This window comes from Rattus norvegicus, chromosome 11 (genome assembly GCF_036323735.1).
Source record: "Rattus norvegicus strain BN/NHsdMcwi chromosome 11, GRCr8, whole genome shotgun sequence".
Classification (NCBI taxonomy): Eukaryota; Metazoa; Chordata; class Mammalia; order Rodentia; family Muridae; genus Rattus; species Rattus norvegicus.
This window is the reverse complement of record NC_086029.1, coordinates 33380457-33403581: the sequence shown is the minus strand read 5'-3', so window position 1 is coordinate 33403581 and position 23125 is coordinate 33380457.

The window sequence follows — 23125 nt, the reverse complement described above, 5'->3', positions numbered from 1 at the left end:
GGTTAGAAGCAGAAACTGAGTCCCCCCACTCTGGAATAACACACTTGGAATAACACACTTGAAATAACATGAAATAAGAATTAGTAATGTGAGAGGTAAAAATGTGTAGGAGAGTAAAGATGGTATTTGTGAAGATTTGAAAGGAAGAAAGACAAGGGGAAAACATTGTAATTACATAAATCTCGAAGTTAAATTTTAAAAATTAGCATGCATGATGATACTAAGTTCATTAAACACTAGTTGTGTAAATAACCATGCCTATAAAGATTTAATTCATGAAATAGATTTCTATCAATTTAGAGTTATACTTTCCTGTACTTTGTTAATTTATTTGGAAAATATTTTTTAGGACTTATATTTCAGTATATCATGAATTTCAAACAAGTTATTTTATGGAATTATGTAAATGCAATGTATGTAATCACAAACATATATCACCTTACTAAATTTGTCTGAATTGAAAATATTCCATCAGTCATAGAGGCTACTGGATATACTAAAAATAAGTAAAAGAAAGAGACGTAGGAACCAGAACTACATTTTAATTTTAATATTCAGTTGAAAATAATCAGGCAACATTTTAATTACTTAGTGTTTCCTCCCACACTAAGCTCTTAACAAGCTAATTCCAACCAAGCCAGATACAATATAGCTCAAAGAGGCAATGTGATATTTGCTTATTTTAAATATATGAAGTGATATTAGGAATAGATTTTTTTCTCTTGGTGGTTTAATTTGTGTCTTGGTGCCTTAAGCACTCTTCCAGGCATTGGAAGCTTAGCTGAGAGCCTCCTGCACAGAGGGCAATCTTCCTTTATTTCAATGCAGATGCAGAGCACATCTTAATGATGCTAATCCCTAACAATTACAGACCCTTCCAATAAGAACCTTGATTTTAACATTAAGGTTTCCAGTGGTCTTTTCTCATCCAATTGTTCATTTTGAATTTCATTGTGACCCATTATTTTCATTGAACTTTCAGACCACTAATTACTCAACCACTGTACAGATAAAACAGCATATTCCTTGGAATCACCTATGCCAAAGAAAACATTGCATTACTTTTAAATTTAGAGTCTCACAAGCTCTTAGGACAAGAGCAAAATGTTTACCAGCATATCACAAGAACAACCTGAAGCCCAGTTCTTAATAGTTTTCCCTTCTAAAACCTCCGGAGCCAGGATTCCTCAGTCTGTACTGCTCCCAACACTGCTTCCAGGCTCCTCCTAAAATGGTCCATTGATCTTTGCTAAAAACACTCAAGTTCGAAGTCTTCCACATGTCTCCAAAATACAGCAAAGCGAGTTCTTCAGGTCAGCAACCCAGTGTCTAATACCCTTTTCTGTATTAGTTACTACTCTGTTTCTGTGCTTAAAACACCATGACCAAGGAAACATATAAAAGACATATTTATTTGGGCTTCTGATTCAAGTGAGATAAGAGCTTTGTCATGAGCAGGGAGCATGGCGACACGCAGCAGGTATCCTGTGGCTCGGGAAGGATCTCGGAGCTCCCCTCCTAAGCTGTAAGCAGAAAGTAGCTACTGCAAATGCGGGTCACCTGTGTTTCTAAACTATCAAAGAGCACGCATAAAACTCTACATAGTGCCAGAAAATGGCAACTACCTTGTCAAATACAAAAGCCATTCTCTCTTAAACCACCATAGGTTTCCTGATGTACATCCATAGCATCCTTACACATTCATATAGCCATCTTCTATGCCCTCTCAAGTGGAAATTCCTTCATTTATAAAAGGTTATTATGGCACTCAAATCATCAAGACTCCTTGGATCTCTTAGTGACTTTAATTTTTTTCTATTTAATTAGAACAAATGAGCAAACAAAAACCCCTAACGCCCTAAGTCTTCCACAGTTGTTAAGAATTCCTGTCATGACTGGAATGGAGGCAGAGAATGGGAAGCAAAGTGAATAATAATAATAATAATGATAATGATAATAATAATAATAATAATAATAATAATAATAATAATTGGAATAAAACATAATAACTCCTTTCCTAGGGAATTTGGATCAAGTGAATTTACAGAAATGTCTTTTCAGCACACTTATAAAAGGGTACTATGTATCTGCGTTTTTGACAGAGATTGTGTGGTTCTAGTATTTGAAGGTCTATATTTGATTGTAAACTGAAAATATGATTCATTTAAAGGGATAAGGTTACATAGCAAGAAAAATAGGAGAAAGCAATCTCTTTGAGTTTAGGCTTGTATAAGAGATTGAAAGGCTGGTAACAGAAAGGACACAAAATACAAGCCTTTACTGTGATGTGCACAAAATATCACATTTTCATATTTTACTAATATTTAAAATAATCATTCAAACCCAGCTATAGTCTGTAGGAATGCAGTCTTACATATGAAACGTGTTAATACCCTGTATTTTCTTTTCTCAATTATTTTGTTTTTTGTGGTATCAACACGCATATCTAAGAATTGTATTTTTGGGGTTGGGGATTTAGCTCAGTGGTAGAGCGCTTGCCTAGGAAGCGCAAGGCCCTGGGTTCGGTCCCCAGCTCTGACAAAAAAGAACCAAAAAAAAAAAAAAAGAATTGTATTTTTTTCTCCTAGCATTCCATCACAGAGAAAAAGTTAAGTGGTTCATTTTCTAAAGCTAGGGTAATTTTGCTTTTTCTATGCTTGTTGAAATATTCTCTATGGGGAAGAAACTGTATTACCAGCAATATTTTACCTCTACAACAATATCACTTTCGGTATTTCATAAACGTCTAGGACAGAATTTCAGAAGGAAGTTTTGTAACCTTAAAAGTATATCCCTAAGAATTATTTGGACAAAAGCCTGGAAATAAAATAAATGTAATGTGTAAAGGAGTCATGTTTCCTTAAGTTGCTGAACTGTAGCCGGAAGTAATGGGTACAGGGAACTGCCAAGGAGGAGAAGCCCCTGGAGAGAGGTTTATTATTTAGCCAGGTGCTGAAAGTGTTTATGACATTCCTCTACCCAGTGGAAGATGTTGCCCACACAGAGTGGGGGCTTTGAAGTCTAACTATTTCAGTCCTCAAGTTCCCATGTGTCGGTTCTGAAAACAAAATGTAGAGAAGAAAGAAAAAAAAAAAAAAGGACAGCTGTGCCAGAGTCTCCAGGAATAGCCCGAGTGAGTAGCAAGCAAACTGTGGGACATATTGATTCAGTTTGTCATTTTCCCACTGCTTGTTCAAAAACAGAATGCACTTAGATCTCTCTTGTCTGCGGACCTTAATATGGGATTGATCTTGTCATAAGTATTTGTCAGGAGCAAATCCATTCACTTGAGATTTTACATGAGCAATTATTGCTTTCCAAGATGAAGCTTAAGGACAAAACGTGCTTAACCCATATTAAAGAGAGGATGGAGGGAAAAAGTGAATAGCAATTTATTGTTAACAAATTTGAGGGATCGTTTAGTGGAAAGGAAAACCCAACAGAGATCAATGCTTTACTGTTCCTTGAAAATCCCACCACGCTTGATAAGGGTTAACTGTTCCTTGTAAATCTTGCCATGTTTGATAAGTGAAGCTCTTACTTCTTTGATGACTCTGTGTCTTTCATATCAGTAGATCACACCTTAGAGTCCTTAATTCCTTTGCATTATTTAACTCTAGCAAAGGAAATGATGAATGAAAGACATAGAATAAAAGTTAAATGAAGGATCATGCAGAAAATAAATAATTGAAACTAAATAATAATGTGTAAGAACTTAGTTTTTATTCCACAAAGAATATCTAAGCTTTTTGACACACGTTTACTTTGACATTACATATTTGGGATATAGTGAGAAAATAAAGATATATAAAACACAGGCAGGCCTCCAACAATTCAAGATACATAAATATAGCTCAGAAATGTGAACTAGAGTTTTGGAATAGAAAGGACATGAGACTGTCAGCATGGACCTGAGAGATAAGAGTTCTGCTTCGTTATTAAAGGGGTCATTAGAAACTGCAAGTTTATGGTGCTCAGGAGAGACCAGCGAGGGATGAAGATTCAGCTACTAAAGAAGTAATTACAGGCATGGTTGAAAAGCAGGGTTTGCAGGAAATATAGACAGAATATGTCTACAAAAAATAAATGGCAAGGTGAAGGAGGCAGAGATGCTTGGAAGACTTTAACATACACTGTTTGACAACATCAATCCAGACATTCTTTATAATCTTATTTTTTAATAGAGAAAAACTATGTGTGAGTCATCATTATTCTGGCAGGAAACTCATTGCAGAGTTCAGGGAACCTTAGTACATAGGATGAAATAAAACCTGTGCTTCTGTTTGTAATGCTCCAGTTCGTCCTGAAAAGTAAGTTTTCCTGGAAGCAATAACGTTTCAACCATTCTATTTTCTACACTCTGAATGTTACCTAATGCAAGCTTTACCTGTACCAGATGGATGAAACCATCCTTTGCATTGATTGTAAACTTCTCAATTTGTTAATGGATCTCAAATGAGGTTTAATTCTGTATACTAAATGTTTTTAAATGATTGATTGACCTTCTGTAAGACTATCCACAGAAAGATGTATCTATAAGTATGTTTAAAATTCACACTAAAAATTTAGAATGTAGAAGACTTTCAGCTGAAGTACCAGGAGTGTCTCATGACTATGTGGGGTGTAGAGTCATATTATTTGAAGACTCAACGAGATGTGAGTTTAAAGGCTATTGACAAAGTCTGACTGCTAAAAAATAGATATTTTAAGAAATAATGAGCTGTTAGATTTCATTATTGTGTTTATACCAAAATATAAACAGCTTTAATGAGGGGAAGTTTATTTTGATTTACAGTTTTAAGAGGTCTCTCTCCAAGGTTGTATGGCTCCATTGTTTTGCTCTAAAATAGGGAAGAACAGGGCTGTACAAATGAGAAACTGAGGGAGTTGTTCACCTCATAGGAATCATAAAGTAGTTCTTTTGGGGGGGTCAGTAGATATTAAAATAGATAGAGTATTGATAAAGCTGTCCTCTAAACATCCCACTTCATCTTTTCTATCAGATTTCATTATTAACTTACTGAAACCATCATATTTCTTTCTATCTAAACATTTCTAAAGCTTCTACTCAGAACACTGCTCCATTGGAAATAGAATTTCAACATATGAGTCTCTGGAGATATTCCAAATCCAAACAATATCCCATATGTTTTTAAAAATGGGTAAAAGCAATTGATAAGTTTTCAACATAAAATCTGTTGTTTAACATATAAAATATAGAAACTAATGTACTTTAAATGAATTGATACCCTTCAAAGATGTTATAAATATTGACTACACACACACACACACACACACACACACACACACACACACACACACACTTGTAATTTCTTGTTTAAAAAAAGAAAGGATATAAACTTCCAATATTCTGGTGATAAAAATTAAGTAGTAAAGTAAAAGTCAAGTAAAATTTTTGTTTGTTTTGGCTGTGGTTTTAGTATATAATTTATCCAAAGAAAAGTATCTTGAACTATAGATTGAATGTGTACATCTGTGGATATGAAATTTGGTTGATCTTTTATTATAGCCAAACATGGTTACTAGGTAACAATTATATATTCTAGCATGTTTTGTAACGGAGAAGCATTAGACTTTGAAAGAATAAACATAAAGAGCATATATTATTTCTGTCTAAATTAAAGGTCTTTACATAAATTAATTCAGATTCCTAAACTATGAATATAGACTTGACCGTCTTCCCACTATGTAGATTTTTGAAACTGAGAAAGAACTCAATGTGAAGGGGATAATGGCTCATCTGTTGGTCTTTGTAAAATTTATGTATTCTTTTTAAAATTATCACTATTAATTGTTACAATTTCGCTATCACACACTACTAAACACAGTAGTCTCACAATTTTTGTTCATTTATCATATGCCCTACATAATTATTGGAGGAAATCTTGCCTTCTCTACTATGTTTATATTTAGTTTAGATGAAATGTTCACATATACACAAACTACCGTTTTGAAACTCTACCCTTAAGAAAATAGAACATGAAATGATGAATTTGGGGAAATGTTGTGTCTTGAGGATTGATAAACTGTGAATGAAATTGGTGTCTCATCATGCCCTATGACATTCTACTGAGAAAGAACACAGGGAGAAGTTGCTGGTGAGTCATGAGGTGCGACCTTTCCACACATAGGCCCTTGGTTCTGTCCTTCCTAGACAGAGCAGCTACCCAGAAAGAAGTTGCATTATTTAACCTATGATATATCATTTTAAAAGCCAAAGTAGGCAAAATCTTTGGCTTACATTTGCTAACACCTCGCTATGACTTCTAAAAACAAACAAACAAAAATAAAGGAGAAGACAGAAAATTATCTAAAAACAAAAGATTGCAATCTCCCAGCTCAGCCCACTAAGTGTTGGAATTACATGATTTTACATATGCACCCAGATGAATTTCTTGTTATGTATACTTAGTTATCATGAAAGATAGGTTTTTAATATCACCAGAGATTGTAATTCATATCAACTCTTGCTACTAGTTAATATTAATGATTAGGTGGTGACACAATTCCAAGTTTATAGCAGGGTTTTTATTGCCAGTATTCCTCAGTATTTTATTACACTGTGAGCTTGATAGGCTAGGGTTGGGATGGAGGGGGTACAGCGCTAAAAGAGCCAAACTATGTGCTTTTGTGGTAAGTTTATGTTTCTCATATCCTTTCTTATACATTCAAAGGCTGTTTTCTAGCTCTTTCTTCTTCACCTGACTTCTTTATATTTTCTATAATTAATGCAAATACACAATAACTATACCTGTTTTCGGGGGAGGAGGATGAAACAATAGTCACATAGTCAGTGTAGCTATACAGGCAAATAATTTAAAGTAAAATGAGCTAACACACACTTTTTTTCAATAAATATGAGGATAGACATGCATTTTCATTATATCAGAAAATAAAAAAAATTAGTTAAATTTAAGCCAATATATTTTTGAAATGATTGGCTATTCTGGGTGATCAGAGAAGTATTAGGTATTTAATATTTTGTCTTATTTGGATTCCACATAAGTTTAAGTTGGAAAATCGCATAAACATCAAGACTATAATAATTTTTAATGTAAGAAAGGAAGCGACTAGGACTGAAAAGGTTTTCTAATTCATTTTGAGTATGAAGTAATATTAGGAGGTTAACATACATAAATTTAAAAAATATTTCTTTTATTCTTTGATATCCTCCTTCCATTTACTTTCTCCAAACACTACTATATGCCCTTTCCTTAATCTGGATCAAATTCATAATTTTCATTAATGACATTGCATGTATAATTTTTAGTATGATTGTTTGATCTCCATATTGTCAGTTGATAACTAATAGGCATGCTTTTCCCTGGAGAAGAATGTTTCTCCCACTTTCCTTATTCCTACGTTGACTGTAGGTTTTCCTGGCCTTTCCTCTGTATACATTAGGATGTTTACTCTTGTCCTTTGTTCAATTCATATTGAGACAGTCAAGCTGGTGAGATGTTATGACTTTAGTTTCTTACCTTTCCAGGAGAAACAATCTCACAGCTAACTCCCTGATACTTTAGTTCTTACAACCTCTCTGTCTCCTCTTCTGAACAGATCCCTGAGCCTTAGCTGTGGTAAGTGTTTTGTCGGTATATCACCTGAGAATGGTCTCTATAACTCTGCATTCTGGTTGATTGTGCTTTTTCTGTAATGGTCCATCTGTTGCAACAACAAATTCCCTTGATGGAGGGAAGAGACCACACATATTTGTTTATATGAAAGACATTTAAAATGGAGAAATGCATTATACTGGATTAGGAAGGTGACAGTTGTAGGTTCTCCTACCCTTCATCATTAATCCTGGGTATTTCATTAGATTCCTATTTCTATTGATTTGGGTAGGTCTTAAGTCCCCTTAGAGAGCTATGGGTTAACTGCCAAGGTATGTAACACTACGGCATCCTTGGGGTTATCCCAATATACAAGTCATTATAGTAGTTCATAGGTTCCTATCAGGATAGGACTTTTGATTGCCTCCCTCCTTTGGAAGTTTCCATGGTACCAGAAAGTTCAATGGAAGCTAGTCCTCAGGAGCCTTTAAGGTCATTCCATATCATAGTCTCTGGGCCCTGTGTCTGAGGTTTATGGTATCTTCTGCAATAAGGATTTACCTTTTAACTTTGGATGTAAATCAAGAGTAGTAGCAGCATTCTTACAACATTTTTACAACAACTTAAAAGAGGACATTTTATGTTTGGCATGATTTTTAGACATGTTTGGCAGCATTGTCAACCCAACATAAATATATAGATATAGATATAGATATAGATATAGATATGTGTGTATGTGTTTTATATATATATATATGTATATATATATATGTATATTAAGGGACTATAATTGGTAGATCATTAGTGGTGTGATTACTGACTATTTTATTTTTCCAGACATCCTCCCTGCTATTTTGCTCTCATCTCTTTTCCTAAATTCACCTCTATCCCTTTCTGTAACTTGTCCATCCATACATTTTTTTCTCATATACATTCATAGTTAAAGAAAAATATATATAATTGGAAAGTATAACTTTAGAACATATATTCTGGATTCATAGATTTTACCTGTATAATGGGTAAAATAACTAAGAGTTTGTAAAACATAGATATACACCAAGCTGAAAATTTCTCATATACTAATAATTATCTAGAGGAAATGTAATTGCCACTTCAGTGTATGGTTATTGCTAATATTTTCCTTAACTTTAGTTTTTCAAGGAAACAAATAACAAGGAAAGGGCAGAAACGTTTCTACTATCTAATCAGTCTTATATCTTTTATTTTTATTAAGCTTAATGTCAGTCAACAAAATTCCAAGAAATTAAAAAGTGATAATTCCCATGTTCATGATTAGGATTTGTGTAGTTCTTCTAAAAGTTAAAGCTTCCCCACCCTACAGGGATGTTTCTTTAAAAGTGTCAATAACAAGGTTGAAGTTGTGAGAGGTAGAAAAATGAGCTTTTTGACAGGAGACATTATTAAATGTGTGAACAAGTTGCTAAAGGAGCTGGGAAATCTAGAGGACTTTAGAAAAAAATGAAATATCCTCCTTTCTATGTTACAGGCAATAGTGTGGGTGAGCTTATGACTAAAGGCAAAGTAATAGACTTGATGAATACAAATGGAATTTTTAGCCCTGTGGGTTAAAGATTTATTTTGTAGGATATGATAAAATCAGATTTAAAAGTCATACCTCATTATAAAATCTACCTCGAGAAGAAAATTGATGTTGAGATATTCTTGAACAAGAAAAATGAGAGGAAATGATTGTCTACTTCATGTTAATTCAGCTGGTCTCTGTAGTATACACAACAATAGAGCTTTGTATTCCAATAACATCTATGACTTGCTGCAGGGAACTTTTAAATGTGGCATGTGTAGCTGAGAGGGAAATGGCTACAGAATTCCTTTTTGATGAGAATTCACTAGGGTTTAGTAAAACATAGAAATGGCCTCTTCTGTTTATAGAAAGTTATGATACAGAATGGCCCCTGACGGGCCAAGAGTGAGACAAGTGTAAAGAAATTTGTGGAGGAGCTGCAGTAAACAAACGAAAGTTAGGGAAGCCTTCACAAAACAAAAGGAATCTTAGAGCCACATAGAGGGCCTTCAGAGCAAGACTAACCAAAGTAAATTCTTGAATTTAACAAACCTGGCCACATGGAGATGTGTATGAAACTGTTACACTGTGCAGTCAGCCCATTGGTCATCAGTTCTGAAGACAGGAAAGGCAGAATAATGTTCACAGTTCCTTTCAGTGAGTGATTGCTAGAAAGTTAGGCTTTTGGCTACTGACATTCAAATTAAACTTGGCTTTTACCGTAAATAAGCAAGTGAAGCCAAGTGCACTCTGGTTATTTATCCCATACAAGGCACAAGACACTACAGGGAAAAACTTCCTCTGGATGTTTCTAAAGTGTGAAGGAAGAGAGACATGCTTGCCTATTGAAGAAGAAAACAGATCACTTTTTTTTCCATTTTTTATCTTTATTAACTTGAGTATTTCTTATTTACATTTTGATTGTTATTCCCCTTAACTCTTAACCCCTAACCCCTCCCCTTTTACGTGAGCTTCCCCTCCCCATCCTCCCCCCATTACCACCCTCCTCCCAACAAGCATGTTCCCTAGGTGTTCAGTCTTGGCAGGACCAAGGGCTTCCCATTCCACTGGTGCTCTTACTAGGATATTCACTGCTACCTATTAGGTTGGAGCCCAGGGTCAGTCCATGTATAGTCTTTGGGTAGTGGCTTAGTCCCTGGAAGCTCTGGTTGGTTGGCATTGTTGTTCATATGGGGTCTCGAGCCCCTTCAAGCTCTTCCAGGCCTTGCTCTGATTCCTTCAATGGGGGTCCCGTTCTCAGTTCAGTGGTTTGCTGCTGGCATTCGCCTATATATTTGCTGTATTCTGGGTATGAACAGACCACTTTTATGTCACTTGGCTCTTGGGGACATTGGCCATGAACTACAAGCAACATCACATACTGGCAATAGGCTGAAGCCAAAGGTTGTTAGGAATACAAGTTCCACAAACACGAGTAAATTAATCTCAGCACTACCCATAAGTTTGGAGAGACATCAAAAATCCCAAAGAAACAAGAATCTCTTTTCTCAGCTTTTAAACATTTAGGTCCAGTGAGACCTTCAACAGGGCATCCTTTCACATTGATTTTTGATTTCTGACCTTTACAAATGGAAAGATACTAAATGTGCATTGTTTTAGCAACTAGGTTTGAAGTGTCCTGAAGTATTCCTCTTCGCTTGTTGAAGTATCAGTCATACATTCAACAAATATTGTAGTACAAAATTTTTATGAACCCTATCTCCAACTTCTTTTTATAGTAATTTATTTAACAAGTATCAAGAAATGTATCCAGCCAAAAAGCCGTGTTACTTATATTTGACATCTCTTGTATATGCTCACCACTAATAACTGCAAATTCTGAGCTTAAGATTGTATTTCTTCCCAGCCAAAAACACATATTTTTAGACAATGCGTATTCCAAAGCATTTGTTTGCCATGAACACTTGCTAGTTTGTTCCTATGTTAGATTTGTCACATCATCAAGACATGAATGAAAAATCTAGCCTTAGGCATTTGAAAGAGTAGAAAAAAAGAGTTTGAAAGGAATAAGAACCCACAGTGTAGCAAAGAATAGCTACCGGTATCTTTTTGTCAATATTTTATAGTGCTTAGCACATGGCTGATTTAACCATGGCTAGAATATGCTATTAAAAACAACAACAACAACAACAACAACAACAACAACAACAACACAGCCAAGAGTAAAAATAGAAGCGAGCCAACACTAAAATATCTTCCTCAAGGGGAAACTTGCAATGACCCAGTGAGCATGGTTGTAGAAATCTCTACACTGCCTTTGTGCAGGCCCAGTATTTTTTTTCAGGTGTTCATGATCCTAACTAGATAGAGCCTTTGCTATATTATGGCTTTCATTTATATTTCATCAGGTGAGTTTCTGCAAATTAAATGAAAAGTATGTATCTTCTGCAGTGTTATTGGACTAACACTTTCTTAATACTGAAAATTCACTTGTAAAATGTAAAATTAATAATTGATTATTATTGTTATATATATTTTGTTATTTTATATAATCAATAGTTCATAAAACAAAGGAATATAACTTCAGTCATCTGTTATAGCACCCAAGGTAGAAGTCCCATCAAACATTGAGATATGACTCGTTCTATGCCCATAGCTCTAATACTAAAAAGAGAAGGTAGAAAAGGTAACAGCAAATATTCTTGCCGTGTTATCAGTACTTTTATGTTGTAAATTCAGAAGAGTAGTATCTTCAGTAATTTCATTTTGATTCTTTCACCACTAATCATTGCATTTGTATACTATAAACTCTTTTCAAAGATGGCACTGCATAATTTATGTGAATACATCATCATGAAAGAGGAGAGAAAGGAATGGGGTTGTCTGAAATGCATTTATTAATGCTCAGCCACCCACAGTCTATGACCTACATCTAAAAGCACAACATTACAATGATCAGAGACAAGATATATGGCATGCTGGAATATGCTATTGCATAATAACAGTCGGTAAAGCCTCTCCAAACACAGAGTGGCAATTTTTAAAGAATTGTTTAACAGGCTGAGAAAATGTTTAACAGGAATGCATGGAACCTTATAAGTTTCCAATAGGCATAGACTCACAGCAGACGATTTCCTATTATCTTTCCAGTTGTCTTCTTCACTGTATTCACAGCCAGATTCCAAGATCCATAGTGGACCAGGATAATTCTGAATTCATTGAGAAGTGACTTTATCAGCAACTTCTTATTCTCATAGAAGGGACTTATGTTGTTAGGGGAAAAATTCGACAAAAGCCCCCCATAAGGAATTACGGATTATTCTCTCGTTACTTTAGAGTTTCTCTCTCACCAGAATATATTACTATTAATGGAAAATAAAATTTTAATTCACAAACTTTCCTTAAAATTATATTAAATTGATCACACAGTGACAGTGTTAATTTAACCAAAAAAATCATCGCCTACATAGAATGAATAAAAGATCAATTATACAAGTCTGGCAGTACATAAGAAAAGTATAGACATAGTATCTACTTGTAGTATCTACTCTAATCTCTTTGAAGTCATCAATCTCCATACATCCCTGTTTTGTTTTGTTTTTACTCTCGTAAAAATCAGTGCATAGTTTGTTCCCTCATAATTCAGACATGGAATGGTAAGTTCTTTTGAAATCATGGAGAACTATTTTGTTCTCTATATTTTAATAAGATTTTGATCACTTATCCCATGGAATGCAGTGTGTTTGTAACTTATTCACTATATTAAATACTGCTTCTTCATTTAATATTGACTGATCCACATGGTTTTGCCTATATCCTAACCATCAACCAACATCATTATGCTTGGAGCAATTAAAGGAAGAAGACTAAGGAGAATCCATCCACAAGCTCCATGAATGTACCTCAGCTGGTAGACTGCTTGGCTCCAGGGCATGAAGCTCTGGGTTTTCATCTCAGTATCTGATAAACTTGGTCTAGAGGTTCACATCAATACTTCAAAGACAATAGACAGAACCAGGAAAAAGAAAGAGGTCAATGTCACCATCAGCTACTTAGTAAGTTCTAGGTCAGATGGAGCTACATGAAAATTAATTGAAACAACGATAATCCAAACAATGATAGACACAAGGCAAATCGCCATGGAACTCAGTCTTCTGGTGGACAGTGCCATCTTGAAATTGGAGCAGCTGTGAATACTTGTAGGAAGGACTCATGAAATTGGATCCATTCCCATATACTCATGAAGGAAAGGAAATGTAATGGCACTCAATTGCGAGCACACAAGAGTCTTATCACAGCATGCATCTTCAAGAACATAAAAGCAGTAATAGTTACTTGGAGGAAAGATTATTACTAATTCCAAGTAATAAATAAAAAGATTAATTTAAAAAATTAAAACAGAATAAATTGCTCCATCCCTCTACCTCCTTTCTTTTTCTCTTCATTTTTCCTGTCAGTTTTCCCTATATAATGGTTCGATTAAGTCAAATGGAGATTGCAAACATTGATTGCCTTAATTGTGGAGTGCCAATTTCTTTATGAGAACAGATTCTTCTGTTACACAATGATTCCCAACTACAGTTTTTCCTACAGCCACTCCCCCCACTTCCTCCCTTCCTTCTTGCCCAGATCCACTCTCCCTCCTTTTCCTCTTCTGAAAAGAACAGACTTCCAGAAGGCAAGACATAAGACATGATTGTAATTGAGGCTTCAGTCTCTGGGAGCCCCCAAACCCCTCTTAGTTGATTTATAGAGCCTTCTTCTCACAGTGTCCTCCATCTCTTCTCACTTGTAGCCTTTCCTTTTGTCACTTTCTCCAGTCTCTAAGGAAACGAACCCAGTTCCCCAGTCTCTGAGGGAACTGGAGATCTCCAATTTAGTTTCTCTGCACAATGTCCAGCTATACAACTTGGTACCCACTTGCTTCCCTCTACTGCAGGATGAAGCCTCTCTGATGACGACTAGACCCTTGCATTAATCCTTGCGTATAACAAAGTATCATTTCAAATAATCATTCTGCCTGTTTTTTGTCTGTTTTGTTGGTTTTACTTGTTTGGTTTGTTTAGTTGGTCATTTGTGGTCTCTTATAATCTGCATCGCAATTGTCCACTGCCTTCATACTTCTAGAATCTCCATTGAGAATCCAACATAATTCTAATACGTTGACTGTTATTTGTTTTTGGCCATTTCTCTTGCAAGCTTTTAATATTCTTTCTTTGTTATGAATGTTTAGTGTTTTGATTATTTTGTGATGAGGTGAATTTCACTTGTAGTCCAGTCTATTTGGTGTTTTATTTGTTTCTTGTACCTTCTTTTGTTTAGGAAGTTTCTTTAATTGTTGTTGTTGTTACTGATTTTGTTGAAAATATTTTCTATGTCTTTGAGCTGAAATTCTTTTCCTTGTAATTCTTTCATTTTGTCTTTTCACCAAGTTCCAGATTTCCTGAATATTTTGGGTCAGGAATATTTAAAATTTTAACAATTTCTTGACCAATCTATCTATTTTTTATATCGTATCTTCAACACCTGAGATTATCTGTTTCATCTCTTATAGTCTATTAGTGATGCTTGCTTCTGTAGTTCCCATTCACTTTCCTAAATTTTTCATTTCCAGAATTCCCTAGTTTGTGTTTTTCTTATTGCTTCCAGTTCTATTTTCAATCCTTGAATAGTCTTATTCATTTCCCACAGTTATTTGTTTGCATTTTCCTTAATTTCTTTAGGGGTTTACTAATTTCTTCTTTAAGGACCTCTATCATCCTCAGAGAGTTGATTTTAAGTTCCCTACCTTGTGCTTCAGTTATGTTGGAATAGTCAGGGTCTGCGATGGTATGGTAGGATAGCTGGGCTCTGGTGGAGACATACTGTGCCATTGTGTGCTGATGCAAGTGCTTAGGCATCTTTGGAGTGATTATAGGTCGAGCTGCTGATTTCTGCATTTGTCATTGTTGGGTGAATGGTTTGTCTCTTAATTTCTGTTTCTTTCTAGATATTCAGAGTGTGTTTATTGTGTGTTGATGTTCTTTTTATTCATTTTCTTGTTCATTTTTTTACAATGTTAAAAAAATTGAAATATTTGTTTTATTTAATTAATCTTTTTAATTTTATATTGCCTTTCTTGTTTTCTTTCTATTTTCTCTTCTTTCACTTGAAAGTTTGTGTTCCTATTCCCTTTATTTCAATGAACACTGTTTTTAATTAATAAATTAATTTATTACTTACTTTCCATCCCAATATCAGAGTCCTCTTTTCTCCCATTCCCCTCCTCACACAGCTCCTTCCCTTATTCTTCCATATCCTTCTCCTCGGAGAAGGGGGAGGTGCTTTTGGGTATTTACCCAACCTGGTATATCAAGTCACTTTAGGACTAGGCAGATCCTCTCCCACTGAGGAGAAGACAAGGTGGCCCTTTTAGAGTGGAATCCACAGGCAGGCAAAAGATTCATGGACAGCCCCCACTCCAGTTGTTGGGGACCCATATGAAGACCAAGTTGCCCATCTGCTACCTATGTGCAAGACAGGGTTGGGAGAGGGTGCTTAACGGTTATGTCCAGTTCATATTCACTTTTTAGTTGGGATTCAGTCTTTGGAATTCCCCAAGGTCCAGGTTAGTGGACTCTGCTGATCTTCCTGTGGAGATCCTATCCTCTTCAGGTCCCGCAATCCTTCTCCTAACTCTTCCCCAAGACTCTCCAATTCTATCTAATATCTGGCTGTGTGTCTTTGCATCTGTTTCCATCTGCTGCCGGCTGGAGTTTTACAGAGAAGCTTTATGCTAGGATCCTGTGTGCAAGCATAAGAGAGCATCCTTGATATTGCCAGGGATTGATTTTTGGCAATGAGATAGATCTCAATTTAGATCAGTCTTTGATTGGCCATTCATTCTGTCTCTGTTGTCTGATCCATCTTTGTTCCTACACAATTTTCAGGCTGGTCACATTTTGGGTCGAAGGTTTTTTGGTAAGTTGTTGTCTTATCCAGTCCCTGGGAGTCATGCCTAGCTACAGAATGCGGTCACTTGAGGCTCCATATCCCCACTGCTAGGGATCTCAACTAGAGTCATGCTCATAGACTCTCTTGGGTCTTTCCCCATCCCAGGTCTCAAATTGGCATTTTGGAGAAGGAGTATCTGATGATTTGCACATGCGTGGTCCAGGGAATGGTACTGTTAGAAGGAATGGCCTTGTTGGACAAAGTGCATCATTGTTGGGGTTGACTTAGAGACTGTCCTCTTAGCTACCTGAGGATGCTCATTCTGTTCCTGGTTTCCTTTGGGTGAAATGTAGAACTCAGCTCCTCCTGTACCATGCCTACCTGGATGTTACCTCTGGACTGAACCTCTGAACCTGTAATCCAGCCACAATTAAATGTTGTCATTTATAAGACTTGCTTTGGTCATGGTGTCTGTTCACAGCAGTGAAGCCCTAACTAAAACAGGGTGTCATTTCTTTTTTTTTTTTTAATTTTTATTAACTTGAGTATTTCTTATTTACATTTTGAGTGTTATTCCCTTTCCCGGTTTCCGGGCCAACATCCCCCTAATCCCTCCCCCTCCCCTTCTTTATGGGCGTTCCATTCCCCATCCTCCCCCCATTGCCGCCCTCCCGCCAAAAATCACGTTCACTGGGGGTTCCGTCTTAGCAGGACCCAAGGCTTCCCCTTCCACTGGTGCTCTTACTAGAATATTCATTGCTACCTATGAGGTCAGAGTCCAGAGTCAGTCCATGTATAGTCTTTAGGTAGTGGCTTAGTCCCTGGAAGCTCTGGTTGCTTGGCATTGTTGTACATATGGGGTCTCGAGCCCCTTCAAGCTCTTCCAGTTCTTTCTCTGATTCCTTCAACGGGGGTCCTATTCTCAGTTCAGTGGTTTGCTGCTGGCATTCGCCTCTGTGTTTGCTGTATTCTGGCTGTGTCTCTCAGGAGGGATCTACATCAGGCTCCTGTCGGCCTGGACTTCTTTGCTTCATCCATCTTTTCTAATAGGGTGGCTGTATATGTATGGGCCAGATGTGGGGCAGGCTCTGAATGGGTGTTCCTTCTGTCTCTGTTTTAATCTTTGCCTCTCTATTCCCTGCCAAGGGTATTCTTGTTCCCCTTTTAAAGAAGGAGTGAAGCATTCACATTTTGATCATCCGTCTTAAGTTTCATTTGTTCTAGGCATCTAGGGTAATTCAAGCATTTGGGCTAATAGCCACTTATCAATGAGTGCATACCATGTGTGTTTTTCTGTGATTGGGTTACCTCACTCAGGATGATATTTTCCAGTTCCAACCATTTGCCTACGAATTTCATAAAGTTATTGTGTTTGATAGCTGAGTAATATTCCATTGTGTAGATGTACCACATTTTCTGTATCCATTCCTCTGTTGAAGGGCATCTGGGTTCTTTCCAGCTTATGGCTATTATAAGTAAGGCTGCGATGAACATAGTGGAGCACGTGTCCTTTTTATATGTTGGGGCATCTTTTGGGTATATGCCCAAGAGAGGTATAGCTGAATCCTCAGGCACTGAACCCCATTTTTAATAGGGTTATTTGTCTCCCTGCGGTCTAACTTCTTAAGTGCTTTGTATATTTTGGATATAAACTCTCTATCTGTTATAGGATTAGTAAAGATCTTTTCCCAATCTGTTGGTTGCCGTTTTGTCCTAACCACAGTGTCCTTTGCCTTACAGAAGCTTTGCAGTTTTATGAGATCCCATTTGTCGATTCTTGATCTTAGAGCATAAGCCATTGGTGTTTTGTTCATGAAATTTTTTCCAGTGCCCATGTGTTTGAGATGCTGCCCTAGTTTTTCTTCTCTTAGTTTGAGTGTATCTGGATTGATGTGGAGGTCCTTGATCCACTTGGACTTAAGCTTTGTACAGGGTGATAAGCATGCATCAATTTGCATTCTTCTACATGTTGACAGGGTGTCATTTCTAGGACAAGTGTTTACTGTTTTACTAGCCTGCTTCTATGGTATGTTCATAGAGTATTGTTGCTGGTGTTGGAGACTGGATGCAAGGGAAGCCATGAAGAATGGTCTTTTTCAGGGCTAGCTGTTACTCAAAAGGTTGGGTCTGGGGAAATAGAGTGACTGGAAAATATCTGTTGGAGGTGGTTGAAAATGGAGTGTTTGCCTGATTTTGGGACTGGAATATAGTAATAAGTGTTAGGAAAGGCACTGGGAGGGGGTGATTTATGGTATGCATAGGAAGCATGGACAAGGAGGAGGGGAGCCTGAGGGGAGGCTGCAAACTTTGTTCACTTGTAGTACTAGTGGTGACTCTGACAACTGGGTCTAAGGGAACAGAGAGAATGCAGAAAGCCTGATGGAAACTTACCTAGTATAAGGAATGCCAATAATTGATCTCCACTGTACATGTTAATTTAAAAATGAAAAAACATTTCTATTATCCCTGATTCCTGTATTAATAATCAAACAAGAGGTGTAGATAACCCAAACACCATCACAGAGAAATCACAGAAAATACAACTCTCAAAATATTTTCTTCTAGCAGTTTCATCATTTGGGATTCGCATTGAGGTCTCTGATATATTTGACGGTGATTTTTGTCCAGGATGTTAATTTCACTCTTCTATGGGAGGGCATTCCAGGTTCACAACACCATTTGTTGAAGAAGCTATCTTCTCTCCTGGATATATTTTGGCAACTTTGACAAGCATGTGCTGTTTAATTCAAGAAAAACAAAATCGATGCTTCTGACTGCAAAGATGCTTTGAAATTTCTTTATAACTCAATATAATATAGAAATGAAAGGTTATTTTCAAAGTTTAAAAACTTTTAGGCTTTAGGCTTAACTCTTATTTCTTGAGGCCCAAGAAGTCATTATAAGTGAAGTTGCCATTCATTTCTCCTGCGACTGATCAATTCTTAATACTGTGAATTGAAGTACTTGGAAAGACTTGCATCATATTCTAAATCATTTATGAGGATAGCTTAACAGATTTGAACTTCAATGGCTGTCTACCCATTGAAATATTTGGGTCCACAGACTAACCATTTATCTTGAGCTATCTTTTAACTCTCTTTATATCTAGTCCTGCCCACTAGTATGTCTTTGATTACACCCTTGTGATTATCAGATGAAATGATTTGGAATGCATTAACTTAATAGACCACTATCTTCCAGCATCAAAAAGTTTAAGAGTACTATGAAAACATATCTGAGGCCAATAGCTGAGATTTGCCCAAATACTTCAAATGTGTTTGAAAGGTGTCTTGATTCATGATTTTTTTAAAAATTCTATACAACTTCATGAAACTCTTATCACATTAGAATATAAAGCATTGGATTATCTGAATCTGTGTTTCCAGATTTTAATAGGGTCACTAATATTTGCCTTCAAAAATAAGAAGTCTTATATCCCCTTAGAGGCTAGAGATGGGATTCTTGCATCTACACCATGCAAGGTATATCAGAAAGTAAATAAATATTGCCAGTAAGGCTTCAACTCTCTACCATTAATAAGGCACATTGAAAATAGTTAATGAAGAACAGTGCTTATTGAAATGGATTTAGAAAATGTGGAATAGTTCCAAGTCAGGAATTTAACCAATCAAAAACTCAGGCAATTTTATATCATTATTAGTTAAGATAACTAATTTCTTTTGCATTTTATTTAATTACATTTTCCTCCAACTTATACCTGAACTCTTCTCACTAATAAAGTGTCACAGCATAAAAACGTTTTTCTCATTACAAAAATCTATGACTGGCTAATTCACAGTTAATGAATAAGTTTAAAGACAAGGTGATTGATTTAATGTTTGTCAATTTATGCAAATATAATTTTAAAACACAGTGCACCCATTACATAATGTGTTATACATCTTTGAAGTATAGTAAACAAAATATTTAAATGGAAAGTTATAAACAAGAATTGCTTGCATCATGGGCAAACTTTGTCTTAGAAATTGTAATGCAAAAACCTTGGGCATTTATTCCTTGCAAATGTATTCTTTTCACGCTCCCTCTACAAGGCATTGTTTGCTGGAATTGAATAGTAAGTCAATTTATCTTCAAAATGCATTTATTTTCTCACCTGTAACTTCAAAAATCTACAAGGAGCTTTTGAAAAATAACAAAGAATAAACATCTGATATAAAAAAATATCTGAGACAATACTGAAAATAACTTTATAGAGAAAAATATAAGCAAAATTATATTCCATCACTACAGTTGTTCTGTAAATTACCAATCACAACACTATTTGGTAGAAAGGTTATCTATCATCACCTATGACACTATAACTCTGGGTCACAATCTTAAAGTAGCAGCATAAATAGATGGAAATTATGATAGGAGTATGAAAAGGTGAGTGTGCACCCCATGAGGCGTCTGAGTGAGATGATTTGCATCTGAGAAGCATGAATTCAAGCACACTCAACAACTGCCTATGTCATTTCTTCCCTTAGCTATAGACCTACAGGTTTGCAGGGATCTCTTTAGGATCTTCATTTACAATGAAAAGGCATACAAAAATCTCTTAGTGCATACTGATTCACTTCTGATCTCATTTTATCACATGATTCCATGTAAAGCATCCTTGAAGTTACAGTATAATCTCATTTATTAAAAGACAGAGGGAAAAAAGAAAAACAACAATAAAAAACAACATCACCAACAACTCCAACAACAAAACTCTTCTAGAACTCTTAGCAGTCATTTGAGAATTAACTGGAAAGATACCAAAATGGTATCCGCGGCTTTTGCTAAAATAATTGTCATTCTCCTTTGAGAAAGCCAGAAATAATTGGTTACTTATTTACTTATTTTTTATTTTTATTTTAACCCTTATGTTTAAAATCTATGAATAAATGATTTTAGGCTTGTGATATGGTGAATTCTTTGAAATCTGTCACATGGTTGTCAGAAAAAGCAGTTATGTATTGACAAGGCTTCATATGTCCAAAAGTATATGGTTCTCTTCTTTCTTACTTAGACTTGGTGCTCTCCTTAGTGACATACTCTTAAAGAATTATTTATACATGTGTAATATAAGTTGCATTGATCATGTTGACATATTAATGATTTATATGACATGTGTCAAACTCTCAAAATGTTAGTGATCTTTCTCTAAAATATGGCCCACATATATTCAAAAATATATTCACTGAAAGAGAAGTACAATATTCACTGAAAGAGAAGTAAATGAAGACTCCAGAGATCTTTTCATATAAGATTAAACTGTAAGTTGTTTAGGCAGATAAACTATCCATACTTTAGATCCCTATTGTTTCAAATCCCCTTGAAGTGAATTCTTATGTAAATATCAACTACCAAAAGATCTAGAAGCATATCTGTCTAATATTAAATTGTTTTTAAATATGACATTTCTAATATAATCTCTTCAGGTTTTAAATTGCTAGAATAAAGAAAAGGAATAGGAAGAAAATGGTAGTGTATAGAACAGAAATCGTAATGATTTTTCTTTTTCTTTCTAGAACAAAAGAGAAGCTAGGATTTCTTTAGGTTGTGTGAAACACTCGTTCCCCTGACATATATAGCTTGTAGGGTTTTGTCTGTAGTTAAAATTCTTAGCCTTTAAAGATATGAATCTGTTTTCTGTCCCTCTAACAATTTTACTTATTCTTTTTTGTTGGACTATTTGTGTGCTTTCTAAATTTCCATCCAATCTTATGAAGACATTGTGAACATTTTAATATGCTCTCCATGATCATCTTAATTCTAAATATTTTGAGAATTTTTTCTTGTCACTGGAAATATTACCTTTATAAATCTAATAAAAAGAAAAATATTTGAATGTTTTCTATGATTAACAAGAATACTAAACTAAGAATGCAGTACATTTTCTTTTTCCTTTTAAACACCACTCTATGTTAAGTATTATGAGAATATGTTTGCAAAGCAGAGTGGATACTTGATAATTTTTATAAGGCATTAGTCTTAAAATCCAGGTTTAGACGTAAGAATACTCCAAATTTCTTAAGAACTAGTCTTTTATTGTAGCTGAGCATTCTATCCTGGCATGAAGCCTGTACCAACTGTTCTGTGGAAGATTTTTTCTGTTGTAAGAGACTAACAAGACATGGGAGAAACAAGTTTGTTTTCCCTTCTGGGAAAGATTAAGAGAAGAAGACAGATGGAAGGTAAGTGACTAAAATATTTTTTTTGTTTTCCCCTGTTCTCCCACCTCTGGAGTTTGTGTTAGCTAGCTGAACTGAAATGCAAGTAATATAGTTCCCTCATTAAAACATTGTTGAGAATTGGAAGGAATAGTATCTCTGCCAATTTTCCAATGACGTCTGTGTCAGAGGTACTATGACCCTGTCAAAAACCAGAGTTCATGACCAGGGGCCAGGTAAGCTTTACAAACATGTGCCTGGCATATAAATGATGTTTTTTTGGAACACAGCTGCAGCTCTCATAGGAATTGTGGACCTACAGCTAGGCTTTACTCTGAGCTAGCTCAGTTTCTGTAAATAGCGTCTTTTCAGACTGGGCCTTGTTCCCATACACTCCATTTAAAAAGAAGCATTTGATTAAGTATACTGGTGTTTGTCTGTATTGCCAGCATGCTGTAGGTGGGAGGCAGGAGGTTAATTTCTGTGAATTAGAAGGCAGTCTGACCTACAGAGTGATTTCAAGGTCATCTATGACTATACTGAGAGACAAAGACTCAAAGAAAATAAAAGAAATTGAAAGTGAAAACATGAACCATTATGTAAAATGAGTTATTTTTAATATAACTCTAAATAGTTAATTAATCTGGCAGTTGTAATCCTTAGCCAGCTAATTCTCCCAATATCAACCCTGAGAGATTAAGGTTTATTAAAATTGTCTTGAGCCTGGGAACTGGCTCCTCACCCAGTCCCATTACACCCAGAGGAGACTCAACTCCCAGATGCTCAAATATGCTCAGGATCACAGGTGAAGAGGCCACAACACCCAAAGTAACCAGGTCTCCCAGGATCTAGTGACAGGGACAGGGACCTCTGCCCAACCAGGGGCACGGGTCCCTTCTGGTCTGAAACTGTGACCTGAGCAGACCTAGGACATTGACTCTGCACCCACACCT